General features: G+C 44.5%; 1 protein-coding gene across 1 annotated transcript in view; it reads right to left on the reverse strand.

Moving 5' to 3' along the window:
* LOC126267821 (kappa-type opioid receptor-like) overlaps positions 1-24,268 on the reverse strand; it is a 609,253-nt gene that overhangs the window by 228,899 nt on the left and 356,086 nt on the right. The window lies entirely within an intron of this gene.

Genomic DNA, 24,268 nt, shown 5'->3' on the forward strand with positions numbered 1-24,268 from the left:
ATTGTACAGATATTATTCTGGACCTAGTCCTTCTGCTTAGCGATGCGGTAGGCCCGTATTTCCGTTTAGAACAACAGCGTCCACACATACAGGACCGCTAAAGTGTCGGACGCATTGGAAAGTGAAGTTATTGAATGGTCTGCATACTCCCAGCGCCTAAACCCGTTACAGCTTGCCTGAGATGCTCTCGGCAGACGTGTTTCTCAACTAACACACCTTCCCAGAACCATGTAAGAACTGAAAACGGCCTTGAGAGAGGAGTGCGCCAATACCCCTCAAGGACGCCTCGACAGTTTGCTAGCCAGTAAGAAAGACCAGGTGAAAAATGTACATTAGTGCCCAAGTAGGGCGTATTCCCAACTAAAACTCGTATATCTACCTTTCGGTTTGATGTCTGACCTGTATCAAACATGAACATTATATTATGCCTGTTATCCTGCTTTCCCACGTGGTGAAATCTGGACCATTTTCCCGTCTAAATATACCACTCCACCGTCGTTCCATATTTACTGTATTTCACGTCCTCCATCATTGCCTGTGATCAATCCTATCCTACAATGCCAGTGCTCCTTAACAGTATTTTCAAGCGGTGTTTTATTGATGACGATGATGTTTGGTTTGTGGGGCCCTCAACTGCGAGGTTATCGGCGCCCGTACAAATTCCCGTTGTTTACACAGTCCAATTTTTTTATCCAATCCAATCTAGCCATTGTCACGTATGATGATGAGGATGAAATGATGAGAATAACACAGACACCCAGTCTCCTGGTAAAGAAAATTGCCGAAATAGTTAAAGCGACCGCTTTCGATAAGAAATGCGGCTTTTGTCCCGGTGCAGCAAAAATTTTGGTATGTCACAAGCAACTGACGTCAATACATATTGCGAATGCATTTCGTAACCGTCTGGTTACAAAAATGCATTATATCACCATGTCTTTGTGAGTACTTGATGATGATGTATAGTATCAAACGGCTTATAAAAATCCAAATACACATCTATAAGGCTCCCCACTTGTATACATCTACCCTTTTACACAAACATGCATGTGTCACACGTTGGATACAGCAGAGTCTCTCTCATGTCGATTACTTTATGTAACTCAAAATTCATGTGTATTGTTAAGAGATTTCTTTCAATAAAGGTTTCGGATAAAAGCGCTACAAAACTATAAGGTACTATGGCTTATCCTGTGCCTATTTCAGCACATGTTTGCGCAATTTCGTTATGCATGTCTGTAAATCATTCAAATTAGCACAACTTAGTTTGTGTGTGCCTGTAAATTATTCAAAGCATAACACAAACCACAACAGCCTATTTAGCACAAAAGATAGGAAATCATTGATAAACAGGAGGTGCTCGTATATATTTTTCCGGCCGGTGCGTCAGAGCGGTTCTAGGCACTTCAGTCTGGAACTACGTGACCGCTACGATCGCAGGTTCGAATCCTGCCTCGGGCATGGATGTGTGTGATGTCCTTAAGTTAGTTAGGTTTAAGTAATTTTAAGTTCTAGGGGACTGATGACTCAGATGTGAAGTCCCATAGTGCTCAGAGCCATTTTCGTGTGTTATTTTACATCATCTGATTACGTGACGTGGTGCAGTTACGCTAGTGGGAGTGATTTAGGAGCGAAAAGTAGGTGATATTGAAAAATATTCAAGACGGAATTATAGTTTTCGGAGTTTCTGAGGCGATTATTGACAGTTCCTACGATATTTCAGACTTATATATATATGTGGGAATGGTAAGGAAGTGACTTGCAAATAATGTGAAACTACTAATACCAGTGTTCTATATCAGTAAATGACAGGGAACAGAGCGGAATAGAGAATATCATATTTCTCCCACAAGCAGATTCACACTTTCTCAAGTATGGTTTCACCCAGGAATTATATTTTCTTGCACCTGAAAGGTAAACAGATTGTTGTATGTGAGCCTTCGGTTTCCACCGGCAAGGAGAGAATAACGAGGTTACTTTTCAGTCAAGAGCTTTTTGCCTTGTGTAGGTTGTATTCAAACAGGGTAACTCTTAGTCTGAGAAAACAGGATGGAAGTGTGTTTTTAGTCACTATCTATGATTGGGGCTCTTCTGTGGTCTGTTAATAGTGATCTTTGTTTGCGTAAGTTGGGTGACTACGTTCCTTACAGTCGTCACGCATCCGTCAGACAGTCGGGACAATGGAGGACTGGTATACCTACAGAGTTTGGACATCACAGACAGCTAAGAAAATCAGCGATTACAGAACATTACCTTGATACTGTCCATCCTATAGAATATGACACATAGAGATCCTGACGTGCTATTCCAGGTACTAGGATAGCGTTACTAGGGAGGCTCCTAAGTTTAAACTTGCAAGTGGCATTGTAGATAGAGACGTAAGTGTCTGCTTAAATTCTACTTTCTCACCAGCTGTTGATTAATATTTCGCTATCGACAATGTCTGACGATGGTACTCTTCGGTTGCTTGGTGGCCCTACTTGTTTATTGTGAGTCGTCCTCCGATTTCCTAGTTGGAGCAGCTACGCCCGCTGAGATTTTAAACAACTTCGCACAGCAGTCTCTCGCGTCGTTAGTAGCTTGCAAATGATAAGGTGCTCACCAGCTGAAATGTGTCCATTTGTCGAGGAGGAAACCCAGCTGCATTTGTGAAAGTTATTCGAACAAAATGTTGTATGTAATAAAGTTTCGTATTAAATTAAAACTCCACGGTAATGAATTTCTGAATTATTGTGCTTTATTATGTCCGTACCCTATTTATATTTTCAAAGCGTATAAGATTGTTTCTGCGCTATGTTTAAATTTCATTCCTGTTCCTATCTAACATTATATTTGAAGTATAAGTAACTAGACATATCCGGATAATCAGCTAGTATCGACAGCGCAGAAAGTAACGCCTTATTTATAGTTCACAGTCAAGCCTGAGGTGAAGTCATACATCTCACCCGCGCCCCAAAACTAGCAGACTTTGGACATATTACATGTTAAAATATTTTTTTCGCCCTTTCGAACTGTGCTTATGCGAAGGATGACAAGGCTGCAGTTCCATCTATTGGCCGCTCGTGTAACTACATAAAAGACGTAAAATTATTTTGTTTAAATTTTTGTTTACAAATTTTATTTGATTATCTATTTATAAATGCAATTTACCAATGGAAATAATATGGATACCAACTGTAAACCTTTGCGGAAAAATATCTATGGTCTACAAATATTTTGAAAAGTGCCCAGTCAGGCGTTGTCGTACATTTAATTGACTGTTGCGTGTGAGATAACGACTTTCACACCACCCCAGAGGAAGGTTCTGCTCTAGCCTTGAATGTGAGTGGATACTGCGAGGGTTCAGTTAATTTATAAGTTACCTTAACGCTTTACTTCATCTTCGAGAATTCTATGATCCCCGACTTGATGATGATTCTTATGTTTTTAGGAGCGTCCAAATTCTACCAAAACTAGTACTCACCTACTCTTATTTATAGGAAGGCTTTTAATTCATCATTTTTATTTTATGGCCTTCGTTAGACCACTCTAGTCAGTTACAAAATGCTTTATACAGGTTGTTGTAATTCAATAATACAATACAGTTCAACAACAATGTAATAACACAGTTCAACAATGCATTGTTTATACAGGAATTATTATAATTTATTGTAATATGAACGGCGTTTTTCCTCTTCTGTCTGCCCAAGACTTCTACATTCTTTCAGAGGTTTCCTTTCTTAGTCTGATATCACCCTTCCAGTAATCCTGTTATTCATCTACGTATGTAGCTTCGTTTATGTGTCTTGCTGTGTTCTGGTTATCTATGATTTGTTTTTTAGGTCATCTACTGTAATTTGGAGTCATGTTATATTTTCCTTTATATCTGTGATCCATTCAATGTTGGTCTTCCTATTCCGCAATATTTCTTTTTCTCGCTTACTAATTCTGTGTTCGGGTGTTCTCATCAAATGTCCACAAAATGAAATACACTTCTTCCGGTTAGTGCTCATCATTGAGTCTATTTTATTGTACATTGTTTCATTTAAAACTATTCTGCAATGCCGATTTACTTGATATTGTTTATTTATGCATTTTCTAATTATTCATCTATCTTCAGTATTCTGTCATGTCTTCTGTATTACTTGTTTTGAAGATAGTTTAAGTTGCCTAGGTTATTTCTGTTGTGTAATTGTTTTGTGATATTTAAATTTTGCATCTGTGGATAGGCTTTTTTGTTGTACATGTTTCTGTTAAATCTAATTTGCTTTGCTCAGTTCTTTTATTGTTTTGCGACGATGGTTCCTCATTTAGATTGTAAGTTACTTTTTCAGCTAAATATTTAAATTTATCAACAATATTGATTTATTGTTCTCCTGTTGTAATTTTGTTTTGCAAATGTAGGGTCAGTCAGCATAATCTCTGGTTTTTTTCTAGCCAATTTTCTGTGCAATTTCTTGTAGTGATTTAACTTGTTGCCTAGTTTCTTGAACATTGCTGGCCACGAGAGCAAGAAAATTCAGAAACTCCCAATTAGTTAACATATGTATTATTTTTAGAACTTCCAATTCTTGTGTTCTTTGGGTTATCCTCCTTCCATTCTCTCATTATGTATTCCAGGACACAGCTGCACAATAACGGTGATAGACAGCCTTTTGCCGGAAGCCATTTTTTTTGTTGTTGTAAGGAATGGTTCAGAAATTTCTCCTCTAAAATTAGCATTCGATTTTTAGTTTAATTTAAAAGTTTTCCATGGTGTATCAACTCCTTAAAAGTTTTAGGACTGAAGGCCTGTGAAGGTAGTCACAATCCTTCTTAAAATCTACAAATGTTATTGCAAGAGGTTTCTTTCGTTTCCTGTAGTATGCTATAAGAAATTTTAAATTAATGATCCGCTCTGCACAGCTTCTCCATGGTCCACAACTCCGTGGCATTATCTAACTTCTGTTCTAGTTGTTTCTTGATTCTTCGATGTAGGATCTTGTATAAAATATTGTATATTGAGTCTAAGCCCCCCCCCCCCCCCCAATGAACGATGGACCTTGCCGTTGGTGGGGAGGCTTGAGTGCTTCAACGATACAGATAGCCTTACCGTAGGTGCAACCACAACTGAGGGCTATCTGTTGAGAGGCCAGACAAACGTGTGGTTCCTGAAGAGGGGCAGCAGCCTGGATGATTGACTGATCTGGCCTTGTAACACTAACCAAAATGGCCTTGCTGTTGTGGTACTGCAAAAGGCTGAAAGCAAGGGGAAACTACAGCCGTAATTTTTCCCGAGGGCATGCAGCTTTACTGTATGGTTAAATGATAATGGCGTCCTCTAGCGTAAAATATTCCGGAGGTAAAATAGTCCCCCATTCGGATCTCCGGGTGGGGACTACTCAAGAGGACGTCGTTATCAGGAGAAATAAAACTGGCATTCTACAGATCGGGCAGGTAGGCTAGAAAATGAAAAAAGGGAAATGGATAAGTTAAAGTTAGATATAGTTGGAATTAGTGAAGTTCGGTGGCAGTAGGAACAAGACTTTTGGTCCGGTGAATACAGAGTTATAAATACAAAATGAAATAGGGGTAATGCAGGAGTAGGTTTAATAATGAATAAAAAATAGGAGTGCGGGTAAGCTACTACAAACAGCATAGTGTATTATAGTGGCCAATATAGACACGAAGCCCACACCTACTACAGTAGTACAAGTTTATATGCCAACTAGCTCTGCAGATTACGAAGAAATTGAAGAAATGTATGATGAGATAAAAGAAATTATTCAGGTAGTAAAGGGAGACGAAAATTTAATAGTCATGGTTGACTGGAATTCGAGTGTAGGAAAAGGAAGAGAAGGAAACATAGTAGGTGAAATGAATTGGGGCTAAGAAATGAAAGAAGAAGCCGTGTGGTAGAATTTTACACAGAGCATAACTTAATCATAGCTAACACTTGGTTGAAGAATCATAAAAGAAGGTTGTGCACATGGAAGATTACTGGAGATACTAAAAGATATCATATAGACTATATAATGGTAAGAAAGAGATTTAGGTTTTAAATTGTAAGACATTTCCAGGGGCAGATGTGGACCGTGACCACAATCTGTCGGTTATGAACTGTAGATTAAAACTGAAGAAATTGCAAAAAGGTGGGAATTTAAGGAGATGGAACCTGGATAAAGTGAGTAAACCAGAGGTTGTACAGAGTTTCAGGGACAGCATAAGGGAAAAATTGACAGGAATGGGGGAAAGAAATACAGTGGAACACGAGTGGGTAGCTCTGAGGGATGAAGTAGTGAAGGCAGCAGAGGATGAAGTAGGTAAAAAGGCGAAGGCTAGTAGAAATCTTTGGGTAACAGAAGAAATATTGAATTTAATTGATGAAAGGAGAAAATATAAAAATGCAGTAAATGAAACAGGCAAAAAGGAATACAAACGTATCAAAAATGAGATCGACAGGAAGTGCAAAATGGTTTAGCAGGGATGGCTAGAGAACAAATTTAATGATGTAGAGATTTATCTCACTAGGGGTAAGGTAGATACAGCCTACAGAAAAATTAAAGAGACCTTTGGAGAAAAGAGAGCCACTTGTATGAATATCAAGAGCTCAGATGGAAACCCAGTTCCAAGCAAAGAGGGGAAAGCAGAAAGGTGGAATGAGTATATAGAGGGTCTATACAAGGGCGATGTACTTGAGGAGAATATTATAGAAATGGAAGAGGATGTAGACGAAGATGAAATGGGAGATACGATACTGCGTGAAGAGTTTGACAGAGCACTGATAGACCTGAGTCGAAACAAGGCCCTGGGAGTAGACAGAATTCCATTAGAACTACTGACGGCCTTGGAAGAGCCAGTTCCGACAAAACTCTACCATCTGGTGTGCAAGATGTACGAGACAGGCGAAATACCCTCAGACTTCAAGAAGAATATAATAATTCCAATCCCAAAGAAAGCAGGTGTTGACAGATGTGAACATTACCCGACTATCAGTTTAATAAGTCATAGCTGCAAAATATTAACGCGAATTCTTTACAGACGAATGGAAAAACTGGTAGAAGCCGATCTCGGGGAAGATCAGTTTGGATTCCGTACAAATGTTGGAACACGTGAGGCAATACTGACCTTACGATTTATCTTAAAAGAAAGATTAAGGAAAGGCAAACCTACGTTTCTAACATTTGTGGACTTAGAGAAAGCTTTTGACAATGTTGACTGGAATACTCTCTTTCAAATTCTGAAGGTGGCAGGGGTAAAATACAGGGAGCGAAAGGCTATTTACATCACAATCACAGGTGGAAACACAAGCAGCCAAAGACACTGGTAGCTGGGACATAGCCACCTGTGGTAAAGTAACATACGCAAACAGCGACAAACGTCGGTAAGCCCTTGCACATCAGCAACACTGACTGGAAACTACCAGCTGCTACTAGAGCCGATCAACAGGCCACAGCAGGGACACCGACCGAGCTCTCCCACAGGCGCACAAACAAACTGCCAACATTCCCTCACACTGTGTCTCCGGTATGTGACCTATCGGACACAAGATCGATAAGAAACAAAACTGTTACAGGTTGCTGACACTGAACGAGGACTCCGTACCAGCACCCAGCGCCAGCCGCCGAGCAGCACAAACGCACAACGTCAAGGTATCGACAAGCATGATACCCACTACTAACAAAGCCTATGCTTGCACAACCTATCGCAGGCAGCAAGAAAACCGATACTGCTCTTACCACCCGACCTAACTATCGCAGAGGTTTTTTTCCCTTGGCTCTTGCCCTGGCACTTTTTTTCCTCTGCCCTTAAAACCGCTACCCTTCGTCAGAATCTATCTCCAGATGAGCGCGGATTACTGGTTAATCCCAACCAGACGTACGCAAACATCGCAGTACCCACATCCTGCGACACCTCACTTTAGTGAATACTAACCCTTATGCGGAGTTGGCAGTAGACCTTTTGTGTTGGCCATCATGCCGGTGTGGGCGTGGAGGGGCTCCACCTCTAGTAAAAAAAGGCTATTTACAATTTGTACAGAAACCAGATGGCAGTTATAAGAGTCGAGGGGCATGTAAGGGAATCAGTGGTTGGGATGGGAGTGATACAGGGTTGTAGCCTCTTCCCGATGTTATTCAATCTGTATATTGAGCAAGCAGTAAAGGAAACAAAAGAAAAATTTGGAGTAGGTAATAAAATCCAAGGAGAAGAAATATAAACTTTGAGTTTAACGGATGACATTGTAATTCTGTCAGAAACAGCAAAGGACTTGGAAGAGCAGTTGAACGGAATGGACAGTGTCTTGAAAGGAGGGTATAAGAGGAACATCAACAAAAGCAAAACGAGGATAATGGAATGTAGTCGAATTAAGTCTGGTGATGCTGAGGGAATTAGAGTAGGAAATGAGAAACTTAAAGTAGTAGAGGAGTTTTGCTATTTGGTGAGCAAAATAACTGATGATAGCCGAAGTAGAGAGGATATAATTTGTAGACTGGCAATGACAAGGAAAGCGTTTCTGAAGAAGAGAAATTTGTTAACATCGAGTATAGATTTAATTGTCAGGAAGTCGTTTCTGAGAATATCTGTATGGAGTGTAGCCATATATGGAAATGGAACATGGACAATAAATACTTTGGACATGAAGAGAATAGAAGCTTTCGAAATGTGGTGCTACAGAAAAATGTTGAAGATTAGGTGGGTAGACCACGTAACTAATGAGGAGGTATTGAATAGGATTGGGGAGAAGACGACTTTGTGGCACAACTTGAGTAGAAGAACGGATCGATTGGTAGGACATGTTCGGAGGCATTAAGGGATCACAAATTTAGCATTGGGGGGGGGGGGGGGGGGAGCGTGGAGGGTATAAATCGTAGAGGGAGACCAAGAGTCAAATACACTAAGCAGATTCAGAAGGATGTAGGTTGCAATAGGTACTGGGAGATGAAGGAGCTTGGACAGGATAGATTATCATGGAGAGCTGTATCAAACCAGTCTCAGGACTAAAGACCACAACAACAACAACAACAACAACAACGGCCTGATTGGCTTCATTAACTGCTAATTAACGCAGAAGAGCCGCAATGTATCGAATTTTTTGTCTAACAATCATTTATCAGCACACTCCACCCCGAAATATACTTATAGGCTTTTCAGATTGTTTCTGACCACCCTGTTGAGTCACATGTGTCTTACTGTACTGTACTACGTTTTCGACACACAAGAGGTGACAACAGCTCGTGATGTATCTGTTTAAAGCAGTTCTTATTGGTATAAATGTCAATTCTTACTTTCTGCAAACTGCAAATAAAAGCTGTTTTGACAAAACAGGAACATAGCACCCTAAGTAACGGAAGGACATGTTCCTGTGTAGGGACAGTAACACTGCGATATTGCCAAGGTGTTAGCAGTAGCTTCGTTAATTCCACCGAACGGTAAGGGTTAATGGAAGAGCGCACATGAAACCGTTTCCTGAGGCAGTGCGTCTGTCTACTGGTGCGGCGTGTGAGAGGGACAAGTCGCTGTCTAGGTCAGCTGCCGGAGCCCATTAAGAAGAGTTACTGCCCGCTCGTCTCGCCAAGGCGACAGTCGCTCTTCGGCTCACTTCTTTCCGAAGCGTTACTCGTCAGCCGGGAGAAAAGAGATTTGAGACCCGAAATAAGGCGGCTGCTCGGAAATAGCGGGGCACTCTATTTCTAGATGCGGCGGCACGCGCGCGCGAAATTATGCAGACGCGGAATGGTGTGGGCGGCGGCGCTGTGCCGCGCGCCGGAACACAAGGCGGGTCCGCGCCGGATGGCCGCCCTGAACTGGCTGCCGGCCGGCTTCCTTACTGATACGCGAAACACACAGCTGGCGAGGGCAGGAAGCATCCGCGCCAGCGGGCTGTGCTCTTATGTACGCTAAGCAGATATCCGGCCGTATTAGGTATGAATAACGGTCACCTAAATTAACTGTCCATTCTCTCGTACAGCACTTTTTTGTTTCTATTTTTGGTAAGAAAGCATACAACCCAGCCGCAACACTTTAGTTCCTCGTTTTAATTTTTTCCTTGTTTTTATTTTCGTCGTAGTAGAACATGCATTAGAAGTACACTACTGGCCATTAAAATAGCTGCACCATGAAGACGCGAAATTTAACCAACACGAAGGAGATGCAGCGATATGCAAATAATTAGCTTGCAGAACTTTCACACAAGTTTGGCACCGGTGGCGACACCTACAATGTGCTGATATGAGGAAAGTTTCCAACAGATTTCTCATACACAAACAGTAGTTGACCGGCGTTGCGTGCTGAAACGTTGTTGTGATGCTCGTGTAAGGCGGAGAAATGCGTACCATCACGTTTCCGACTTTGATAAAGGTCGCATTGTAGCCTACTGCGATTGCTGTTTATCTTATCGTGACATTGCTGCCCGCGTTGGTCGAGATCCAATGACTGATAGTGGAATATGGAACCGGTGGGTTTGGAGGGTAATACGGAACGCCGTGCTGGATCCGAACGGCCTCATATCACTAACAGTCGAGATGACAGGCGTCTTATCCGCATGGCTGTAAAGGATCGTGCAGCCACGTCTCGATCCCTGAGTCAGATGCGGACGTTTGCAAGACAACAGCCACCTACAAGAACAGTTCGACGACGTTTGCAGCAGCATGGACTATCAGCTCGGAGACCATGGCTGCGGTTACCCTTGATGATGCATCACAGACAGGAGCGCCTGCGATGGTGTACTCAACGACGAACCTGGGTGAATGAATGGCAAAACGTCATTTTTTCGGATAAATCCAGGTTCTGTTTACAGCATCATGATGGTCGTATCCGTGTTTGGCGACATCGCAGTGAACGCCCATTGGAAGCGTGTATTCGTCATCGCCATACTGGCGTATCACCCGGCTTGATGGTATGGGGTGCCACTGGATATACATCTCGGTCACCTCTCGTTCCCATTGACGGCACTTTGAACAGTGGACGTTACATTTCAGAAGAGTTACGACCTGTGGCTCTACCCTTCATTCGATCCCTGTGAAACCCTAAATTTCAGCAGAATAATGCACGACCGCATGTTGGAGGTCCTGTACGGGCCTTTCTGGATAGAGAAAATGTTCGACGGCTGCCCTGGCCAGCACATTCTCCAGATCTCTCACCAACTGAAAACGTCTGGTCAATGGTGACCGAACAACTAGCTCGTCACAGTACACCAGTCACTACTCTTGATGAACTGTGATATGGTTCAAATGGCTCTGAGCACTATGGGACTTAACATCTGAGGTCATCAGTCCCCTAGAACTTAGAACTACTTAAACCTAACTAACCTAAGGACATCACACACATCCATGCCCGACGCAGGATTCGATCCTGCGACCGTAGTGGTCGCGCGGTTCCAGACTGAAGCGCCTAGAACCGCTTGGCCACCAAGGCCGGCAAACTGTGGTATCGTTTTGAAGCTGTACCTGTACATGCCATCCAAGCTCTGTTTGACTCAATGCCCTGAAGTATCAAGGCCGTTATTGCGGCGACAGGTGGTTGTTCTGGGCACTGATTTCTCAGGATCTATGCACGCAAATTGCGTGAAAATGTCATCATATGACAGTTCTAGCAAAATATAATTGTCCAATGAATACTCGTTTACCATCTGCATTTCTTCTTGCTGTAGGAGTTTTAATGGCCAGTAGTGTAATATTGCACCAGCCACAAAGAATGCCTCCCCACTGAAACCAAACTTATAATGTAGAGTGTCGACGGAAGATGATGGAAATTTTAATAGAACTACATGTAAAAACTCAAGATAATATGACCACAGTAAATGTTACATATTTTTTGAAAATACGGTATTAATTTATAAGAGTTGAAATAGAATTACAGTTTATTGTGTGTTCATGTGATGAGAGAGAGAGACAGAACTAATAAACGTTGGTTTTAATTGTCATATCCCTCCTTTCAGTTCATATTTATTCAGTTTTATCAAGATGGCGGTGACGGCCAAATGGGGTCCACCTTACTAAGCAGGACGTCACGAACGTAAGTATGACACTGCTAGTTAGAAGAAGCTAGGTAATAGAAACTTAACACATCTGTAAAATTCTCTCGTAAATCGCTTCAAACACAAGGCGCTCTAATATTCCACTTGAATACCTCTAGTAGTCGTAGAGGGGACTGTGCAGACAATATGTTGAATTGGATCCACGTCCAGAAACGTACCGTTTGCTTGCTAAAGCCGTTTGAAAACATGTTTGCAAAGTATGTATTCAACACCGTAGTCATAGTAGGAGGTCATGGTATCGAATTGGCTATTGTCATTTGGCGTCTGTCCTACGTTTCTGACATGGTTCGAGCCTCAGTCACATGTCTGTGAGTGTTAGAAAAACACGACTGAATACACGTTTGCATAATACACCGACATTATCGCTCTTATCAAACTCGTTACCCACAACGTCCGACTTTTACCTCCGTGGTCGAAAAATACTATGGTCTATGAGACGGCTGTAGGTACAGATGAATGTCTATTTGAAGATGTCCGAAAGAACAGATTCCATCTTCATATAGTTTGACTAACCGGTCATTGACCTTCGTCTTCTGTGCTGGATGCACACCCATTGCCCGAACTCTTACGGGACTCGGTAAGATTGTTTGCCGCGAGTAATGAGTGTAATGGGGAGGGGCACGACGAATGTAGTGGGTGGACATTAAGTTGGGAATGTGGGTCTCACGGGGAACGTGCAATGGATAAATCCCTGCAGTCGGTGGCTCAGATGGATAGAACGTTAGCCGTGTAAGGAAGAGTTCCCGGGTTGCGTCCCGGTCGGGGCATACATTTTCAACTGTCCCCGTTGATGTATATCAACGGCTGTCGACAGCTTAGGGTCTTGATTTAATTATCATTTCAGAAGAAGATCTGGTCGCACGAGATGTGGTCGCTGCAAGATTGCAAAGACACCAAGTACGATAGACCGTGTGTACCACAGCACGATTCGTGGACACAATGTGTGCACCAAACTTGGTGGTCGCCACATCGAATCATACTTGTATTCAATCAGAATGATACTCCTGCTTTGATAAAGACGAAAACTGTTAACTGTGAACAGCAATGTTTGTGAAGACTGATTGATTCCTTTTTCGTTTCTTTGGATATTAATGAGTGGAAAACGAGTTATGTACAGTGTCATGCGTAATAAATTATTTGTAAAAGTGGTAGTGTTACTAACATGTTGTAAAATGGTTGTGGCGCAGAAACGGTACTTTTCAGGGCATGGGATTCAATCCAAAAAATTATCAACTCAGTATCCTCCACAAGAATGTAAGAGGAATTTTAGAGCATCCTGTATAAGTGATTCAATAACAATAATATCTTTGATACGATATTGCAGTGGCTGTATTATTCTCATAACAATGCACTGCGGCGACCACAGCTGTAGGGAAACACATCAGATGAATTTGCAATTGCGAATAATGAGTAACATCAGCTGTAGAATGAAATGACGACAGTGAAAATTTGTGCCGGACCGGGAGTCGAACCCGGATTTCCCGCCTTACTACACTCCTGGAAACTGAAATAAGAACACTGTGAATTCATTGTCCCAGGAAGGGGAAACTTTATTTACACATTCCTGGTGTCAGATACATCACATGATCACACTGACAGAACCACAGGCACATAGACACAGGCAACAGAGCATGCACAATGTCGGCACTAGTACAGTGTATATCCACATTTCGCAGCAATGCAGGCTGCTATTCTCCCATGGAGACGATCGTAGAGATGCTGGATGTAGTCCTGTGGAACGGCTTGCCATGCCATTTCCACCTGGCGCCTCAGTTGGACCAGCGTTCGTGCTGGACGTGCAGACCGCGTGAGACGACACTTCATCCAGTCCCAAACATGCTCAATGGGGGACAGATCCGGAGATCTTGCTGGCCAGGGTAGTTGACTTACACCTTCTAGAGCACGTTGGGTGGTACGGGATACATGCGGACGTGCATTGTCCTGTTGGAACAGCAAGTTCCCTTGCCGGTCTAGGAATGGTAGAACGATGGGTTCGATGACGGTTTGGTTGTACCGTGCACTATTCAGTGTCCCCTCGACGATCACCAGAGGAGTACGGCCAGTGTGGGAGATCGCTCCCCACACCATGATGCCGGGTGTTGGCCTTGTGTGCCTCGGTCGTATGCAGTCCTGATTGTGGCGCTCACCTGCACGGCGCCAAACACGCATACGACCATCATTGGCACCAAGGCAGAAGCGACTCTCATCGCTGAAGACGACACGTCTCCATTCGTCCCTCCATTCACGCCTGTCGCGACACCACTGGAGGCGGCTGCACGATGTTGGGGCGTGAGCGGAAGACGGCCTAACGGTGTGCGGGACCGTAGCCCAGCTTCATGGTGACGGTTGCGAATGGTCCTCGCCGATACCCCAGGAGCAACAGTGTCCCTAATTTGCTGGGAAGTTGCGGTGCGGTCCCCTACGGCACTGCGTAGGATCCTACGGTCTTGGCGTGCATCCGTGCGTCGCTGCGGTCTGGTCCCAGGTCGACGGGCACGTGCACCTTCCGACGACCACTGGCGACAACATCGATGTACTGTGGAGACCTCACGCCCCACGTGTTGAGCAATTCGGCGGTACGTCCACCCTGCCTCCCGCATGCCCACTATACGCCCTCGCTCAAAGTCCGTCAACTGCACATACGGTTCACGTCCACGCTGTCGCGGCATGCTACCAGTGTTAAAGACTGCGATGGAGCTCCGTATGCCACGGCAAACTGGCTGACACTGACGGCGGCGGTGCACAAATGCTGCGCAGCTAGCGCCATTCGACGGCCAACACCGCGGTTCCTGGTGTGTCCGCTGTGCCGTGCGTGTGATCATTGCTTGTACAGCCCTCTCGCAGTGTCTGGAGCAAGTATGGTGGGTCTGACACACCGGTGTCAATGTGTTCTTTTTTCCATTTCCAGGAGTGTATTTTTTTTAAAATCTCGTTTTGTTCTATACTGTTCGTTGACTGTTCGTTGCGGACGTCCGATGACACTCGTTCAGGTTGTTCATTGATCTGTTCATTCAGTTTTTTTATTGCAGGGGGTAGCTGAACCCTCTGCATTTTGGTTATTCGTCCACGACTAACGGCCAGACCCAAAACTTCCATATGTCGTCAACCATACGTCTACGATCTGTACTCGGCCGTGAGTACTCCACGGATAGCAAAGTGGTGAGGCGATTGCTCGCGGTAAGTGGGAAATCAAAGTTCGAGTCCCGGTCCAGCAAAAATTTTCACTGTCGTAATTCCATTCTACAGCTAATGGTAGTCATTATTCGCAACTGCGAATTCATCTGATACGAATAATGGTTGTGATAGTTTTGTTCATCGGTGGTTCTCTTTTACGAGAGTACTGCACATTTCGACATATTGCAGATTAAGAAGACAGACAGACATTTCGTTCAGTTTATCCATTGTTGCTATTCACAATATACATGAATGACCTGGTGGATGACATCCGAAGTTCACTGAGGCTTTTTGCAGATGATGCTGTGGTGTATCGAGAGGTTGCAACAATGGAAAATTGTACTGAAATGCAGGAGGATCTGCAGCAAATTGACGCATGGTGCACGGAATGGCAATTGAATCTCAATGTAGACAAGTGTAATGTCATGCGAATACATAGAAAGATAGGTCCCTTATCATTTAGCTATAAAATAGCAGGTCAGCAACTGGAAGCAGTTTATTCCATAAATTATCTGGGAGTGCGCATTAGGAGTGATTTAAAATGGAATGATCATATAAAGTTGATCGTCGGTAAAGCAGATGCCAGACTGAGATTCATTGGAAGAATCATAAGGAAATGCAATCCGACAACAAAAGAAGTAGGTTACAGTACGCCTGTTCGCCCAATGCTTGAATACTGCTCAGCAGTGTGGGATCCGCACCAGGTAGGGTTGATAGAAGAGATAGAGAAGATCCAACGGAGAGCAGCGCGCTTCGTTACAGGATCATTTAGTAATTGCGAAAGCGTTACGGAGATGATAGATAAACTCCAGTGGAAGACTCTGCAGGAGAGACGCTCAGTAGCTCGGTACAGGCTTTTGTGAAAGTTTCGAGAACATACCTTCACCGAAGAGTCAAGCAGTATATTGCTCCCTCCTACGTATATCTCACGAAGAGACCATGAGGATAAAATCAGAGAGATTAGAGCCCACACAGAAGCATACCGACAATCCTTCTTTTCACTTAGAATACGAGACTGGAATAGAAGGGAGAACCGATAGAGGTACTCAGGGTACCCTCCGCCACACACCGTCAGGTGGCTTGCGGAGTATGGATGTAGATGTAGATGTAGATGTACCCGGTTCTGTGTTTTATGCATTATTGCAAACTATTTTTGCATAACGAAGAAATCTATAATTACAAATGTCCTCAATTTCTCAACGACAATCTATGCATACAATACGCACATCATATGTATTTCGAGAACGTCCGTTGATCGCGACTATGAAGAATATTCTCAGTCGCTATACGAGGGCGCGCTGGAAAGCAACGACCGTGAATTTTCTGTGGGAAAACTCTTAAACCCTTTAAAATAAAACAAACGTCGTTAACAACTCACATCTTTATTCTTCACGTCTACATATTTTCAGCCTCGGTGGTTTGAGGACTGCGAATTGTAGCGTGTAACACGGCGGCGTGTAACGTAACCGTGCATGAGAAGCAGGGTGCTGTAGTCGAGTTCTGGTTGCATACGGGGCATGGTCTCCTTCTAGTCCGCACACGAGTGCTGCGACATCCGCAACAATCCGACGCCTTCGGCTCCCTGTCATCGGTTGTCCTCCATACAAGCCGGATTATGGTCCGTCCGATTTTCATGTTACCAAAACGTGAAGAAGAAATTTGAGGTCTTCACTTTGATAGTGAAGTAGCGTGAGGCTGTGGCTTCGTCAACTAAGTCAAACTTTCTACAGTGATCTTATCAACGAACTGTTGTCTCATTGGGAGAAACGTATTCATCACCAGTGTGACTAAATGGAGAAATAAAAATGTAGACGTGAAGAATAAGGGTATTGAATGTCAATAATGCTTGTTTTACTTGAAAAGCGTCAAGAATTTCATATAAAACTTCTGAGAGATCGCTTTTAACCACGCGTTCGTAGAATATTGTTTCCCTTTTTTTTTTTCTTTATTGTGATTTCATACCTCAACTGAGGCGGGTCGGCAGCAGCGTACATACGCCGCTCTTCGGCCAAAGGACACAACATAAATACACGGAACGCATAGAAAACATAAAAAACATGGTAAACACAAGATGAACACTGCACAAAATATCGTAAGTCGTTGGACGTAAGACACTGTAATGAAGGGTGGCACCAGCTGAAAACAGATGAAGACTTCCAGGTGGAGACACGAACGTAGTAGGAAACACTGACGAAGACACTGTGCACAAACAGAGAGACACTGACGCACGGAAACACTGGCGACGACCATCCGCGTAGCGCTCACACTGACTAAGGGTAGGGGGCTACCTACAGGTCAAAGGGAGAGGTAGGGGGCGGGAAGGTGGGGGCTGGAGCCAGTAAGAGAAAGAAAGGAGAGCGGGGGGGTATGAGAGAGAAGTGGGGAGGTTTGAAGTCCGGGCAGAGGGGTATTGTTTCCTTGGTGGAGGCTTAAGGGAAATTCTTTAAACATCGGATTAAAATTTATGTGAACATCTTAACGTGTAGGCTTTCACGGCCGGCGTCTTCATCAGTTAAAACTTCGGGCCTGAGAGGCCGTGATCGATCTGTAAAACTTCATCTTCCTGACGTTTCGTTGCGAACTGCGGGCAATATCTTCCGAGGTGAGGCAACGACTGGCTGCCAGGCCGTGGAGGTCCCATTGATGTAGAGGGCATAGAGGGCACCACCAAACGTCAGCTGAGGCCGACCATAAGTCTACCTGTGACTAACGTCGATTGTCACATTGTTGGTGCAAATTCGACCGCTATATCTTGTCTAACTTTCATCCTTCCTCTTTTCTATTAATTATTGTGGTGTTTCTGAATCTCTATAGCTACCATATACATACGTGCATAATGATGCGACGTCCTGGCTAGCACGCTCGTCTCATTCAATTTAGTCCACAACGCCTCGACGAAGAAACGTACCTTGACTTCCTGAGGAATACTCCGTCTGGGCTTCATGAGAATGTGCCTTTGACAATACGACAGATTATGTGGTTTCCAGATCACAGAGCATCATCCCCCTTCCGCATTGCAGTTCTTCGACACCTCAGCATGTTTCCTAGACATTGGATAGGACGCAGAGGCCCTGTAGCATGACACGCTAGATCACCGGACTGTAAGCATCTCAAAAGCGTTATGTATGCTCAACCGCATTCTGATGTGCACACCCATTAACAGCATGCTCACGATGCCTGTGACGATATTCGGAGAGAGGCCGGAACGTGCTATAGGGTGTAGCAATACATGGAGCGACTGTGAACGTGTGCGTTGCATCCCATGGTGGCCATTTTGAACATCTGTTGTGACGTGGATGGGATGCAGCTCTGTACTGTGTACGGGACGATTTGTAGGTTGTTGCACGCTGACCGTCCATTTCCCGACACATTTCGTAGGACCTGTTTTCCTCCCTATACAGTCAAGAAACTATACCTAGATTCTGTCTGTTTGATTAACGTTCATGCTGTTTAGTATTGTACCAACGATGTCAGGTGGTGCCACGCGATCGACGGAAATCATAATCACATATGAAAATTGAGATACTGAGTCGTGCATTCTCCCCTGACCCGTGTGACTTCAAACAAGTGACTGATTTTCCCCGCCCGTAGCGACACAGCTACGCTGTGCTCACCTTGTTGACTAACTCGAGTGCGGCGCTGATGTGGACCAGTTGGGCTGCAACGTCCGCCGTTGTTAGTTCCCCTGCGTGCCACACGTGGGAGTCGGCGCTCGTATTTCACAATTACCGCACTACACCACTTGGCGCAGGCCCAGCTCCTTCCGCACATTGCCCTAACAGTTTATTGCTTCTGTATTTAGTCCTCTTAGAGTATTTGAGAAGCCGGCTGATGTGGCCGAGCGGTTCTAGGCGCTTTAGTCTGGAACCGCGCGACCACTACGGTCGCAGGTTCTAATCCTGCCTCGGGCATCGTTGTGTGATGTCCTTAGGTTAGTTAGGTTTAAGTAGTTCTAAGTTCTAGGGGACTGAAGACCTCAGATGTTAAGTCCCATAGTGCTCAGAGCCATTTCAACCAGTAGTTGAGATCACACAACTGTCTTGGAAAATAATCAGTTAAATACTTTACGCTAATTACAGTATAAGATTAAAAAATTCCATGTAGCATAAATTGAGTGTATAAACACCTTAAGCACAAAATGCCTTAGAGCTGTTTCTCAAAATTATTGCGACGAAATAATAATGTTGTGTCTTTTCTCAACTTCTTCTGTTCTTGTCTCAAAAGGAGTTTGCTATTATATTTATCTTTTAGATGCAACAAATGCATAATTTCCATGTATTAAGTGCTTCAAATACAGAGCAATTTTCGACCAGATTAGAAATATTCTGATGCAGGTATTATTCCATTAACTAATGTTGTTGAGGTGTAGGGTGGTCATGTAATTCCAGTTTCGCTACTGGAGGGGCATTCATCAAAAACGAGTGATCGCAGGAAAATGAATCTTCGAGGAAACATTTGTAAGGAAATGGTGAAGACAAATAACGAATAAACAGTTGAAAAAAACACATTTTAACTCCACATGAGAGGGTAACATTTGTTAAATAAGTGTCGTGCTTACATTCCAGGCTACAAACGTTTTTCAGTGTGTAGACTATCTGCATCCTCGACAGCCTGGAACCGCCCTACTGCTCTCCGAAACAACGTGAACCATACAATATTGAGCTGTTGTGACACAACTCGTGCACTGCTTGAAGATCGGCAGATCGCCCATTGCTTGCAGCATTCTCAGTAAAGGCAACATTGACCTCTTCAACAATCTGCAGCGCAATCAGCCTTCGTGCTCTCCGAGGAGCAATTCTCAATCATCAGCTAATTCGAACTGTATTGCTGTTGTTCTCAAGAGAAAAAAAAAATGCACAAGATGAACGAAGAAAGGAACAACCGCAACAACAAACAAAAGCAAATTCTGGAACAACAGCACCTACTGTCTTATTCTACAGCAGTTCATCAGCACAGAACAGCATCCACCTCGCTATTTCATCAAGAAGCCGAATACTGGGACCCGTACTATAGTCTCAGTAGTTCCATTTACAGACAAATAGCATAACCGCTGTTACTAAACAGTGTTCATTTCTGCTATCTATTACCCCCAAATACAGTGTCGTCTATAAAAATTACGTCGTCCCAATAAATCAGTGTGCTTAGGTTTGTCAGTAATTCGTAGTTAGCTCCCCAAGAATTATGATCAGCAAACATATGTTGTAGCGGCTGGGCTCAAATTTTATCAGTGTAGCAAAAATTGCCTCAGTCATATGCTGCCTAGGGAGATTATGCCGATGCTCTGAAACGTAGGAGTCCATTTTTCGTGTGGCAATCAAAATAATAAACAAGCCTAAGCCTAATCATTACTGCATGATGTAGTAAGGAGTTTATACACTAACAAATCCTAATCGCGAAGAATTGTTAACAGTTGTAAAACTTTCGGAAAGTCAGATGTGTTAAAGAATTATTTTGAGGAAAGCAGCGTACCTCCCACAAAACCAATTAAAATGTTGAACGTAGTACTGAAAAAAGTGGGATGTATTCTATAAAACGGCGTTCCCTTTCACGCCACAGTATGCATGTCGGAAGTCATCCTGTTCGTCATCCGGTCGGCGATTCAAATCCCGACGACCATTTAGCGACAAAGCCAAAAAACAACAAATCAGCAGTGGCTTATCTTCAAGTAGTACCTATATCACAAGATTTTGTTATAACAACAGGAGACAGCATTATCTAGGGAGCCAGGTTTTTTTTTTGTACATTTGCGGAATGCTGATGCTGAGTAAATATTTAAGGGACAAACAACTGAAGTCATGTCTGCTATTCATTCCGAAGGACAGAAGGAATGGCGAGTGCGTATAGAGTAAATTCTGTGTGCATGGGTAAAAGCGTGTTCCAAATGTTTCAGCAGCGTGTATCGGAGCCGTACATCGCCGGTCATTTGGCTAAACCGAACGCCCACCAGACACCGTTGAGCAACCTGGCCCTTCACTTGTGCCCAGTCAGCACTGACTCAGCATGGCAGGTGTCTCTCTCAGCTCACACAGCAGCATACTGTGCTGCCCCACAGAATCGAACTGATCTCTTTAATGATAAACAGATGGCTTTGAAACGGTATCCGCTCGCATGATACCCACTAGTTACTGAACCTATCGATGCATGATATTTCGCAAACCGTAAGAAACCCGGCGCTGCTGCTATTACTATTACCCCCCGCCCTAGACAAATATCAGACGTTTTCTTCCCTTGGCGCTTGCCAGGACGCTTTTTCTCCCCTACGTTTGAAACTGCTACCCTTCGTTCGCTTTTCGTCCACTATCTCCTCGATGCGACCATTTTAGTGGTTAATCCTACCCAGAGGCATGGATAACCTCACAGCCCACATCCATTGAGTCCTTGTTTAGCAGTTTAGGAACTGACAGGTACGGAGGTGGCAGTAGATCCTTTGAGTAGGTCACCGCGTTGGTGCGGGTGTAGAATGGCTCCACCCAAGGAAAAAAAAGAATAAAATACGAACCCGAAAATTCGACGAAGAAGTCCGGATATGGTCACAATGTACATCGAAAACCAACGTTGCAGAATACGGCGAGCTGTGAGCAACAATAATTAAGAACTTTCGCTTTACTTATTGGTGATTTCCATACGCTAGTGAAGCATGTGGAAGAAGAAGAATGGCATTGTTTCACCCACAATGACATGTCACAGAAGCAGCTGAAGGTGGCCCTCCTCCAAGATCTTATCAAGAGGGATCCAGAATTCCTGAAGCGACAGCTACAGGGTTTCCAAGCGGAAATACTAGAATCTATTGAAGTCTCGGCTAACCTCGAAGTAGTCGGGGCGACGCAGCCCTAACTTTCCTCAACCGAAGAATACTACGAGCAGTAAACGCAACCAACCCGATAGGACCGCAGCGACCTCGAGGCTTCACGCGGCGGCTACCGCCACACATCCTGGCAGCTATCAGCGAAAAGAGCCGACTGCCCCGTGAATGACAGTTCACTGGCCAATGCATGCGAAGGTAGATAAAGTCAGCAGTCGAAGAACATAGGAACAGAGAATGGCCCAACGTAGCGTCCATGCTGAACCCCAACGACAGCAGCGGCTGGAAAATAGTGAAGAACTTCCTGCCGCGCCGACAAAGCGTCACGCTGCTACAAGTTGGCAAAAGTAAGCCAGATACAAAAACCAGAGTGCAGGGCCACGCATTCTCCCCTTGTCGACCAGGCACATAGCCGCCTGGTCGACGAGCAGCTCCCGATCTTCTTAGCAGCGACAAAAGAAGAAGACGTAATCGAGACGATTGCAGAGGATAAATTCGCAGTCCAACTTCGTTCCCTGAACACGAGGAAAGTAGGAGGTAGCGACGGAATAATCAACCACCTGCCGAAGAACTCCAACCGTAACCGCTCCAGAGTTAGCTGTCGTGATCAACGAGATGCTCAGCACAGGCAGCTACCCCATAACATGGAAACACGCTGAATTATGGCCATCCCGAAGACTGGCAAAGATCTACGCCAGGTTACCAGCTACCAACCCATCGGCCTTCTCCTGCCCCTCTCTAAAGTTTTCGAAAGGCTGTACGCGAAAAGGCTGATGGAACGCATCACCCAGGAGGGTGTTACTCCAGACGAACAGTTTGGTTTTCTCAACGGCTTTTTGACCTCTAACCAGCTTCTGAGACTAGTAGAGCCGGCGATGAGAGCACCGGAAAAAAGAGAATATCTTGGAGCAGTGTTCCTCGATATGTCCAGACCCTTCAGTTGGATCTGACACAAAGGTCTCGTATACAAACTCATTGTATTTTGGATAGCGACGTCGCAAGCAGTCCTGCTCAGATCCTACCTAGCGGAGCGAACGTTCCACGTCAGGACAGAAAACGGTACGTCCACAGAGCCACAGATACGTGCTGTGGTGCCGTATTAACCGGTGCTCGTCTCCTTGCTGTGCTCACTGTACCCTGTTGATATATCTTTGGTAGCGCATATCGAATTGACACTCTAATCTGATGACACAAAGCTGTATGCCAACAGCATGAACGTGCACACGGGGCAACGCAGCGTCCATCTCGAAGGCGGCACTCTGGGTTCGTGGTCAACGAAATAGTGGCTGAAATTCAACGCAGCGAAGGGCCAGACAGTGATCTTCACCCAAGGAATGCTGCCGCCAGATCTATCGCCCATTGAAATCCTGGGAACACCTATCCCATGGAGCAAGACGGTGAAGTATCTAGCTGTCACCCTAGGCCAAAGACTCTTCTGGGTGCCTCATATCCGATACGTCAGAAGCAAAGCCATATGGCGCCTTAGTGCTCTCTATTCGCTGCTGAGCAGTCGACGCTGCCGCAGCAACACTGCATCACGCTGTACCAAACATGTATCACCAATGTTGGAATAGGCAGCTGTGGTGTGGAGAAAGGCCACAGATTCACTCATCGAAACGCTGCGAAGGATCCAGCCGAGCTCTGAAGAACGCCCTACGTCTTCCTAAGGAACACTCCACTCGTCTGCTGCACGACGACACAGGAATCCCCCTCTTGCAGGACAGATTCAGGATCATTGCGAGATCCAGCAACCGCCTCGTCCGTGACATGGGCCACGAACCACACCACAGCAAACATCACATTGGCCTAAACTGGTGCAGGAATAATTTTCTCGCAGGAGACACACACCATCGCCCAAGGACGATTCATATAAGTAAAGTTCTTCTTTTCTTTCCCACAGAAACAGCAAGAACAGCAGGTCTATGTTTACATTGCTCAATATGATGAGCAAGGTAAGCTTGCCAATAGAGCGGCAGCATCTGCATTCAGGACGCAGTCGAGAGGTGAGAGTGAGTGATGCTTGAGGGCGCACTCCTCGGAAGAGTTGTCGTGTTGCTTGATTACAGCGAATAATCAAATTGCTGTTGAGGTTCCGAAATTAAGAAGGGCAACAAGCGACGCGGAGGCCGCAAGGTGACGAAGAAGACGACTGGATCGACGGTGGGCCTGCACACAAAGCCATCTGATGGACTAATTGACGTTAGGAATGACGATCGGCGAAAGAACGAACGAGGAAACTCAAGTGACGAGCTCGGCGAGCCAGAAGCACAAGTTCAACACAGCTGTGAAGAAGAAGAAGA

The sequence above is a fragment of the Schistocerca gregaria genome, chromosome 4 (assembly GCF_023897955.1).
Source record: "Schistocerca gregaria isolate iqSchGreg1 chromosome 4, iqSchGreg1.2, whole genome shotgun sequence".
In the NCBI taxonomy this organism is placed as follows: Eukaryota; Metazoa; Arthropoda; class Insecta; order Orthoptera; family Acrididae; genus Schistocerca; species Schistocerca gregaria.